At 35.6% G+C, this 10,969-nt stretch overlaps 1 non-coding gene across 1 annotated transcript; it reads right to left on the bottom strand.

The window, feature by feature from the left end:
* Nucleotides 1–10,204: 10,204 nt before the first annotated feature.
* On the bottom strand, nt 10,205–10,311 carry LOC118045354 (small nucleolar RNA R71). The gene has a single exon (XR_004686967.1). It is a non-coding gene; the product is annotated as a small nucleolar RNA R71 (small nucleolar RNA).
* Nucleotides 10,312–10,969: the final 658 nt, after the last annotated feature.

Raw genomic sequence — 10,969 nt, 5'->3', positions numbered from 1 at the left:
ATGGCCAAGGCATACGATAAAAAAGTTAGACCGTGGTTGTTTCAAGAAGGGGATTTAGTATTGAAGAAAATATTGTCGTTACCCGAAGAAGATCAGAGCCAATGGGCACCAAATTACGAGGGTCCTTACGTAGTAAAGAAGGCATTCTCAGGAGGAGCGCTAAAGTTGCTAGAATGGATGGAGAAGACCTAGCTAGACCTGTGAATTCCGACTCTGTAAAAAGATATTAGGCTTGATGTATGCTCCTAAATCAATAAAGTGAAGTTTGGCCATCGATTTCTTTCTTTTTTTCATTGCATTGATCTTATAACACAATTTATTTTCTAGAATGAAGAATCTTAAAAGGACGAAGAGAAGAGAAGAAAGATAAGAATAGAGTTTCTCAATCCTAACAGTGTATTTTTTTGAAATGAAAAAAAAAATTATTTTCATCACTCACTAAAAAGTTTATCATTAGCGGAATGAATTTCTTCTTTATATAAAAGCCTAGACTAGGATCACACCCCAACATTGGGGGCAATAAGATATGTTCCATAAAAAGTTTTACGTATTTGAAACGGGACAAAAGCCCATAGATTTGAAAATTAAACTAAAGCATTTGACAAAAACATGACAAAGAAGGCAATGACAAATCATACATTTTTGAAAAAAGCTACTTGTAAAAAGTCGAAGACTTCTTCCCAAAGATATGATAGGTGGCATGAAAAACAAATCCAGCATACGACTTCAATAGCAAGCTCTTGTCAAGAGAGAGTTTCATGAAATAAAAGAAGATGATGGGACCTATGTTTCAAAACCAGGTAAGAATGCATGCATGCAATCTAACATAAATCATTGCATGAATGTTTTTTGTATTGTTACAAGAGGAATCCTTAGTGTAATCCAACAAGATTGTGGACGAAGAAAGAATTATTGAGTTGATAAAATCAAAGAATCATGGTTTCGATTCTAGAAAAATAATAAAGTGAGAAGAACCTATTAGGAAATTTTGAAAAAAGAAAAAGAAAGGTTCAAACCTTGCCATCAGGAAGAAAAAGTATTGAATTCAGCTTTGGTTAAAGGGAATCATCGGATGGGATTCTAGGTTGACCGAGCTACAAATATAGTTTTTTGGTTTTGGTTAAAGGAGGTTGCCAGAAGGGATCTCATGTTTCGGTCAAAGGAGGTTGCTAGAAGGGATATCATATTTCATCTTTGGTTAAAGGGAATTGCCAGATGGGATTCTAGGTTGACTGAATTATAAGCATATATATTTTTTGGTTTTGGTTAAAGGAGGTCGCCAGAAGAGATCACATTTTTCAGCTTTGGTTAAAGGGAATCATCAGATGGGATTCCAGGTTGACCGAGCTACAAATATGGTTCTTGGTTTTTGTTAAAAGAGGTCTCCATAAGGGATTTCATATTTCGGTTTTGTTAAAAGAGGTTGCCAGAAGGGATCTCATATTTCAGCTTTGGTTAAAAGGAATTGCCAGATGAGATTTCAAGTTGATTAGGCTACAAATATAGTTTTTGGTTTTGGTTAAAGGAGGTCACTAGAAGGGATCTTAGGTTAACACAATCGTAATACTGATATCAGCTTTGGTTAAAAGGAATCGCCAGATGGGATTTCAGGTTGGCCAAGCTATAAATATAGATTTTAGTTAAAAGAGATCGCCAGAAGGGATCTTGGATGTAATGCCAGGCTAATCGAACCGAAGTTAGAATTCAGAGGATCGCCAAATTGGGATCTCGAGATGACTAAGTTTGTGATCATAGCTTTTGGGTTGAGGAGGATTGATGTTAAAGACAATTTCAGATCGATCAGACTTCGACAAGATCAGTCTCAGAAGTTCAGCTTTGTTTATCTTTATAAAACTTACTACGCAAAACCCCTGCTCCGTATGTATTATAAAGAGGGGGCATTTGTTGTAATCCATTTTTAGGTCACCACACAAAAATAAAAAAAAAAATATATAAAAAGAACATAATAATAATAATAAAATATATAGCAGGAAGAAATTAAAAAAAAAACATATATATATATAATAATTATAGGAGGTGGGAGCGCTTAGAAAATGGTCAGAAAAATTGATTAAAGAGGATAACAATACAAAGATTAAAATTTTGACAGTATATCCTTGAAGGATGAGAGCCATGTTGGAAAAGAAAATTTAATTTGAAGAGAAAAGTCCAAAATTGGATGTTTATGGACTCAATTGGAATTTATTGAAGGTTTAATTGAATTTATAGAGGGTTTGATTGCAAGGAAAATTGATTTTAAAGTCAATTTGGGCTTTAATTGGATGAAATTAAAGTTCTGGGTCAAATTATAATTTTTGAGAGTTGATTTGGTCAAATCAGGGGCATAATTGCATAAATATTGAAGTTTAATGGCCAATTAGGGACTTAATTGAGAAAATCCAAAACCAAGGACCAAATTGGAAAAGGCATGTAAATAGAGGGTCTGTAATTGATCGATTCAGGGACCAAATTGAAGAAATTGGAAGTTTTTTAATCAATGGAGGGTCAAAATGCACAAATTCAAAACCAAGGACTGAAGTGAAAAATGCGGCCGGCATCGACTGAAATTGGCAGGGATGCAAGTGAATTAATTCTTAAAATCAAAATTACATTGTGAGGACTTAAAAGAACAAAGGATAAATTAAGGATTGATTTGGAAACAAATATGTTGGCGCCACATTTAAATGAAACGACGTGTTTTGTATAAAACAATGTCGTTTCATGTTAAAAAAAAGAGAGAGAGAGCATAACAGTGTCGTTTTGAACGACACTGTTCCCCTTTCTCCTTCCCCTTGACGTGCAGCAGGGGAAGGTAGTTTTTATTTTCTTCTTCTTTCTTCATTAACCCCTGCACGCTGCATGACCTGACAAAACCCAAACCGCCACGCACTCTCATGATGAGAAACCGAGGGAGTCGCGCCCTGCCATCCAGCCCACTGGCCAACCAATCCGGTGTCGTGACAGGACAGTAAAGGCCTACTCCCCTTGCACAGCAATAGGGCGGTAATATCCTCCCAAACGCCAGCACGCGAGAGAGAAAAGGAGAGAGGAGAGAGGAGAGAACGAACCGAAGGGAGGAGAGAACAAACCAAAAAGAAAAAAAAAGCAAATAAAAAAGGAGAGGGACTGTGAGGGTTAGAGGAAAAGTTAAACGAAACAAAGGGGGAGGAAAAGAACCGATTAAGAGGGACAGTGAGAGGTAAAGGAGAGTGGACCGTGAGGGTTAAGGAAAAATGATACTAACACCGATGAGGTCGGGTCTTGGAAAGAAACATCATCTAACCAGAACAAAGGAAAAAAGGAAATGCAACAGAAGAAGAGGAGAAAAACAGAGGAGAAGGGAAGAACAAGAGCCTTTTTCTCCACCGCTTGAAACAGTAACATTACTACTTGGAGCCGTCGTCCGTGAGCAACAATATCGCCACCGGCCTCCACTACAGCACCGCCAGCGAAGCAGTCCGACTAGCAGGGCACCACCTCCTCCGCACTAGGTACACTTTTCTTCCCCCCTCATTTCTCTTATTGTTTGCGATTCCTCCTACATGCATAACGATCCTCTTGCATGCAGAACATTCATTCTCCATGTAGGAGGATGGGAGGGGAAAAATAATTCCCCCCCGTTGGTTTTCCAGTGCTGGGCCAGGCAGGTTCTAGCCCAGCACTGTTGGGTTCCTTTCATTGGGCCAGGTGGTTCTGGCCAATTTTTGATGTGTTTGTAGGCCAGACTGATTCTGGCCCAACCCTGCTGTCTGGGCCGGGTCTGGCCCAGACAAAAATAGGAGATTTGGTTGGGCCGAGATCGTCCCAATCCCTATTGGGCCGAGTTCGGCCCAACCCAGCCCACATAGTATTATATATTATATATTATAATGTTTTTTATATTATTTTTATATATAGATATATATAAAAATAAAAAAAAACAATTCTGAAAAAGCCTTTACAAAATTTGTTGATTTTCCTGCATTTTGTATCAAAATTGCTTAATATTGGTTTGTATTTTTATACTGTAAAGATACAAATCCAGTATTAAAATACCCGGTTTTTGTCAAGACAAAATATATATATATATATATATATATATATATATATATATATATATAATATTTTGCTTTCATGCATACGACCTAATCTCTCCAATATAAAGAAAAAAAAATCATCATATCATATTTTCATACAACAAAAAAAAAGTTAAAAAAAAAACATACATATTAGCATGCACTTTAGCTTTAATAACAAGTTTGTTAGAGACATGAGAACTAGGCTAATATTTCAAAAATTCTAAAAAAATCTTTTTATCTTCTTTTAGTATCTGGGATTACGAATTTATATGTAAAATATGTTCCTGATATTAAAAATATAGTTTTCATATAGATGTTAGAATAGTTAGGTTTTTACCCGATAAGATAAGGATTTCCTTACTGAGGAGGATTTTTCTTGAACCATAGACAGACCATCAACTAGAAATACAATAACAACTTAGCTTTTTATCAAACAATCAAACAATGCAATTTACCTTAGGTAAGGCGTATTTGGGGTGCTAATACCTTCCCTTTATGCAATCAGTTCCCGTACCCGATTTCTGAGACCAGTTAGGGTTCCTAGTGACCGAAATACTAGGTGGCGATTCCCATTCCATTTTCCACCGATAAAAGACAATAATTTATTGTCTCCCCATATTTTCCATATAGATAGATATTACATTTTTAGATTTAAAGTGGAACAATTTTCGTCACGACGCCACACACGTGCGACAAGAGGCTTTATAATGGATACTAAAAGTCATGCTTATAGTTCAGTATCTTCTAGTGTTTGAATTTTGGTGTTTGCCTTGTCTTCTAACTATAACATGATAAATTCCAACACCCATCTTCATTGTTTTGTTTGGATGGTAAGGAAAGACTAGCATTAGTATTTTCTGCCCCCTAGTCTATGTCTTCTTTTCTTTTAGCCCTTTCTCTTAACCTTCCCTTTTTCATTGATTCTATCAGAGTCTTCAAAATATCTCTTGTTTGCCCCCTAGTGTGGGGTATGATCCTAGTCAGGGTTTCTTTTGATAGAAAACAATTCTTGCTCAAATGGGGATTGCAAATGATATTTGTCAAGAAATGTGAAAGGGTAACAAAGATGGTATTTTCTCATTTCAAGCAAGATCCGTTAGAACAAATAAATTTTGACCTCATCTAGCGTAAGGCTTTGGACTTGTAAAAATCTTGATTCATGAGTCCATAACTACTGAATCCATTGCGTGTCATTTTGCATATTGCTAAAACTTAGCTATATGATGTGTGGTTCAATTTCAGGGTGTGAGCTCAAGATTTGTTCGGTCACCTTTTGCCATTTTAGTGAACATGAAGTCATTTCTGGAATCAGAACACTTTTAATCATTTAGGATTGATGAACCTTAATTTTACGTGTTGGATTTCAATCAAAATATTTTTGCCGAAATAAACTTTAAAAGAAATATCTTTTTATTTCAAGACAATAATAAGACTAAGAACAAAGCATATCCATTGAAAGGTGAGATGTAATTGACACGACCAAAAGCTTGATGTCTTCTCCCAAGTGTAGGAGTGTCGAAGTAATAAATAACCCGGCAAGACCGGGGTCAAACCACAAAGAGGTTAATTGTATAAATTATAAATAACAATACAACAACAACAACAACAATAACAACAACAACAACAATAATAACAATAATAGTAATAGTAATAATAATAATAATAATACTCAGTACGTGGCGTTGTTATACCTGAGAATGATCTAAAAGATTGGGTCACAGGTTTCCAACCTATATACTAAGTTTATGAAAAAGATCAAAGAGATATATTATATAATAGAAATAGATTTCTGATGCGAATGAACAAGGTAAGACCAACAATGTCAGGATCCTTGATCAAACACATGGCATACTTAACGTACATAAAATATAACAAGAATGCAAATAATAATAATAGTAGTAGTAATAATAAAGAGAGCTTTGAGAGGTAAGGTTGATGTAAGGATTAAACAATAATAAAAACAAATGTCAAGGTTAGAGGATCCACTAATGGTACTTCAAACAAGTATAGTATAAACTCTTATTACTCAATTAGAAACCATACATAAAGGAGGTTCGAATCAGATTATAATTTGTTAACATGATTACATTAGTTATCTTATTCGAATAATGCTAATACTTGTAAATGTTGTCAGGCATTCATGATTATAACTTATGTTAACAACAAATCAAGTTCCTTTCATAGCTTAGGTGTCGGTTATACCATACAGTATGTGGGCTATGAAAGTGTCAAGTATTTGTTGTACCAAGTGTTACACAACATAAATCTAGATTAACCATTTAACAAGCAAAGTATTAAAAGTGAACAAGATAACAAATATAAAACATGTTAGTATCCAACATTAAGGTCCATGTTAAGTTTATATTATACTTATTCTTACACCATTAGTGTGCCCTTTTCACCTTGACATAATTAACTTAGCTAAACATAATGAAAGAAAGAAACATAAATGAACAAGATAAGAACATAAATGAGAAAGAAGTTAACTAAGTAAAGGAAAGGAAATGAAGTGCATAACCTTGATATTAATGAAAGCAAAACATAAGCAATACAAAGAGAGAAAGCAAGAGCATGATCTTGATGTGAAAACCAAGATGCCTCAATACATGGTAAATGCCTCCTTTTATAGGCCAAAATTTGGAGCTATTGATTTGTTGACTAGTTGATGAATGGGTGGCCACATCTTGACTTGGTGATAATCCTTATCATCTTGTCTGAACAAGACGTCATGCTAACATCATAATTTACACAAAATCCTCAGGAATGTTCTAGTAAATTGTCTTAGCTTTCCAACAATAAAAAAGATGAGGTCATTTGGACTTCTAGAACTCAAGATATGGGCTGAACACTGAATAGTGTCTGGGCTGCAGGACAGTGTCGGACTTCTTCGTTGTTCCTACAATTTGGACTTCAAAACGGTCTTCTTAAATCTTGGGCTCCACATGAAAGTTGTAGGCCTATGTCTTACCTTTCTATCCATATAAAATGGACCTAAATCTGAGATCTAGAGCTCCAGATATGATCCAATTACCGAGCAATGTTTCGATTTGGACTGCACCAACATCTCTTTTCTAAGTTTGGCCATCTCTTTGTCCTTTCACTTTCAATACTTAAACTCATCAATCAATCCTTTTATTTATGTGATAGGCCTGCATTTAAGATGAGCATTTATCATAAATTAAGGTATCTTATAGTATCAAACTTGTTATTATAAAACATGCTTTAGTTAAGGAGTTATTGATACTTCAAGTGCAAAATGATGATATAAAACCTTGATAAACATGCACTTTTAAGTACTAATCAGTAATCCTAAAACAAAATGATGGACAACAAAATTGATAACATGACATGTTTAAATAGCCTCTTCATCAGTCCTCCATGTCTTGTTGTCACTCATTGGTGATGGCCTATTGACGATATGATCGTTGATATCATTCTTCACAAAATCTGCCCATCTCTTGCTCACCAACTTTTAGGCTTAATCTTCGAAGCTCTTGCAGTTCTTCACATCTTCTCTAGATTATTCTATTTAGAGAATCATGCCTTGGGTTAATGAACTAATTATGCTAGAATGGGAAGCATCCATGAAGTACCCTTCCCTAATTATAACATGTTGATGCATCCATATTATTTGATAGTTTCACCCACATTTAACTAGTGTTTTGCATATGTTTTATATATAAAATGCCTTGATATTCTTTGTTTTATGTTTTGAAGGCACTTTTGAATGAAAGATGCAAAAAGGAGTAAATTGGAGGTAATTGGCATATTTGACCTTTAGTCGATGTTTTGTGCAAAGTGTGAGCTCTAAAGGTCGAAATCAAGTGATTACAGTGGAATTGAAAAGCTAACATCCATACCTTTCTAGAAATCTAAGGCAAGACAATAAAATAAGGAACAACATGGAAATCGCAGCTTTCAAAGTCAAATCTCGTAATCTACCAGTGTTGACCTTCAGTCATTCTGACTTGAATATCTGGAGCTAAAGAAGCCCAATTGATGCAAACTCAATTGTTTTGGATTCTTGACTAAAAGACCTATAAACACTCCAAATTTCAACAAAAAATGATGTCATATGAGGGAGATATGATTTTTCAAAGATGACAACTGAATTCTACCAGCAAATAGGTTTCATAAAGAAATGAGTCCAAATTATGTTCCGAAGCATCTAAACCGACATCCAAGTTTTTATTTCAGCAATTTAGCTCCTCTAAGTCAAATTTGAAGATTTCATGCAAGGCTATTTCTCCTTTTCTAGGAAAATAGTTATTGAACTACTTAAATGTAAATTGTCTACTTAAAGGAGGACTATTTTGTAAAATAGAGACTAGGGTTTCCTAGCATATAAAAAGAATGAGAGAAGAGAAGGGGGGAAGCCAGCCAAGAGGTGAAAAACACCCCCTTACTCTAAGAAACCCAAAATCATGCATTCCTCCATCTTTTTGATTAGTTATTCAACAAACATGCAAGGCTACTTAAAGGTGGATGTGTGCTTGCGACCAAGGTTTGTTCTTTTGATAATTTTTTGATTTTATTAAATTTTGTTTGATAGTTTTCTGTTTTCTTTTGCTTTAACCTAGAAAACGTCCAAACCCCTCCCCCCCAAAGTGCATATGATCTACCATAAAAATCAGACTTGAACCGTCCTCGTGGGATCGACCCTTTGCTTGCTCTATGCTATCTTGTGTGTTGTGTTTGAAGCTAGGGTAATTAATTTGTGCGACTACGACATCGTAACAGTTTTTGACGTTGTTGGTAGGGAAGTAATTATAGTTGATTCTTATGCTATTATTTTTATTTTTTGTGATTTTTATTTCTTTTTCTGAAAAAAAAAATAGAATTTTTGCTTGCTACGGTACTATTCATTACGACAACGGTATTGTTCAAAACATATTTTTTGGTGGAATTAGGTATCGGCCTTTTGTTTCCTAAAGGGAAACGACGTTCTAAATAGGACTAGTGGCAAACCACTCTCCCAACTCTGTCGAGGCCAAATTCTGCTGTTTTCTAGGGTTTTTAGGCAGTTTTAGTTTTCTAGCGTAGGATTTTCGTACAATTTACAATGTTTTCGATCTCTTGTGTGGTTGGTTTCTTTTAAGTTTTCTTGATGATTTATGCCAGTAACCCGTTCTACTAATCAAAGTCAAGTGCAGTTCTCGAAATAGAAAAAACTTTACGCAGGTTACGAAGGGAAGCTCGCCTCAACACCATGGTTGTTGCACGACAACAAACACTCAAGGAGCTTGTTGCTCCTAACATGGTAAATCAGCCATTGTGCATAAACATCGACAATAATGTAAACTTTGAGCTCAAATCTTGTTTTATACATTTGCTACCAACATTTAATGGTCTTGTAGGAGAAGATCCTCATACTCATCTCAAGGAGTTCCATATGGTTTGTGTTGGCATGAAATCGAATGGAGTTGACGAAGAACAAGTTAAGTTGAAAGCTTTCCCTTTCTCTTTAAAAGGGGTAGCAAAGGCATGGCTTTTCTCCATTCTCCCAGGTTCAATTGGAACTTGGAATGGCATGAAGAAAATCTTCCTTGAGAAGTATTTTCTAGCATCTCGAGTTGCCAACATAAGGAAAGAAATATGTGGGATTCGACAATCTTATAGAGAGACATTTTTCGAGTATTGGGAAATATTTAAGCAACTGTGTATTCAATGCCCTCATCATCAAATACCCGATCAGCTGCTCATTCAATATTTCTATGAAGGATCTCGAAATAGAAAAAACTTTATGCAGGTTATGAAGGGAAGCTCACCTCAACAACATGGTTGTTGCACGACAACAAACACTCAAGGAACTTGTTGCTCCTAACGTGGTAAATCAGCCATTGTGCATAAACATCGACAATAATGTAAACTTTGAGCTCAAATCTTGTTTTATACATTTGCTACCAACATTTAATGGTCTTGTAGGAGAAGATCCTCATACTCATCTCAAGGAGTTCCATATGGTTTGTGTTAGCATGAAATCGAATGGAGATGATGAAGAACAGGTTAAGTTGAAAGCTTTCCCTTTCTCTTTAGAAGGGGCAGCAAATGCATGGCTTTTCTCCATTCTCCCAGGTTCAATTGGAACTTGGAATGGCATGAAGAAAATCTTCCTTGAGAAGTATTTCCTAGCATCTCGAGTTGCCAATATAAGGAAAGAAATATGTGGGATTTGACAATCTCATAAAGAGACATTTTCTGAGTATTGGGAAAGATTTAAGCAATTGTGTATTCAATGCCCTCATCATCAAATACCCGATCAGCTGCTCATTCAATATTTCTATGAAGGATCTCGAAATAGAAAAAACTTTATGTAGGTTACGAAGGGAAGCTCCTCTCAACACCATGGTTGTTGCACGACAACAAACACTCAAGGAGCTTGTTGCTCCTAACGTGGTAAATCAACCATTATGCATAAACATTGACAATAATGTAAACTTTGAGCTCAAATCTTGTTTTATACATTTGCTACCAACATTTAATGGTCTTGTAGGAGAAGATCCTCATACTCATCTCAAGGAGTTCCATATGGTTTGTGTTGGCATGAAATCGAATGGAGTTGACGAAGAACAGGTTAAGTTGAAAGCTTTCCCTTTCTCTTTAAAAGGGGTAGTAAAGGCATGGCTTTTCTCCATTCTCCGAGGTTCAATTGGAACTTGGAATGGCATGAAGAAAATCTTCCTTGAGAAGTATTTCCTAGCATCTCGAGTTGCCAACATAATGAAATAAAAATGTGGGATTCGACAATCTCATAGAGAGACATTTTCCGAGTATTGGGAAAGATTTAAGCAACTATGTATTCAATGCCCTCATCATCAAATACCCAATCAGCTGCTCATTCAATATTTCTATGAAGGATTGATGCCTATTGACCATAGTATCATTAATGCTGCAAGTGGGGGGGCATTAGT

Source organism: Populus alba, chromosome 1 (genome assembly GCF_005239225.2).
Source record: "Populus alba chromosome 1, ASM523922v2, whole genome shotgun sequence".
NCBI classification, from domain to species: Eukaryota; Viridiplantae; Streptophyta; class Magnoliopsida; order Malpighiales; family Salicaceae; genus Populus; species Populus alba.
Note: the sequence above shows the minus strand (reverse complement) of the source record. Positions and strands in the feature narration are given on the sequence as shown.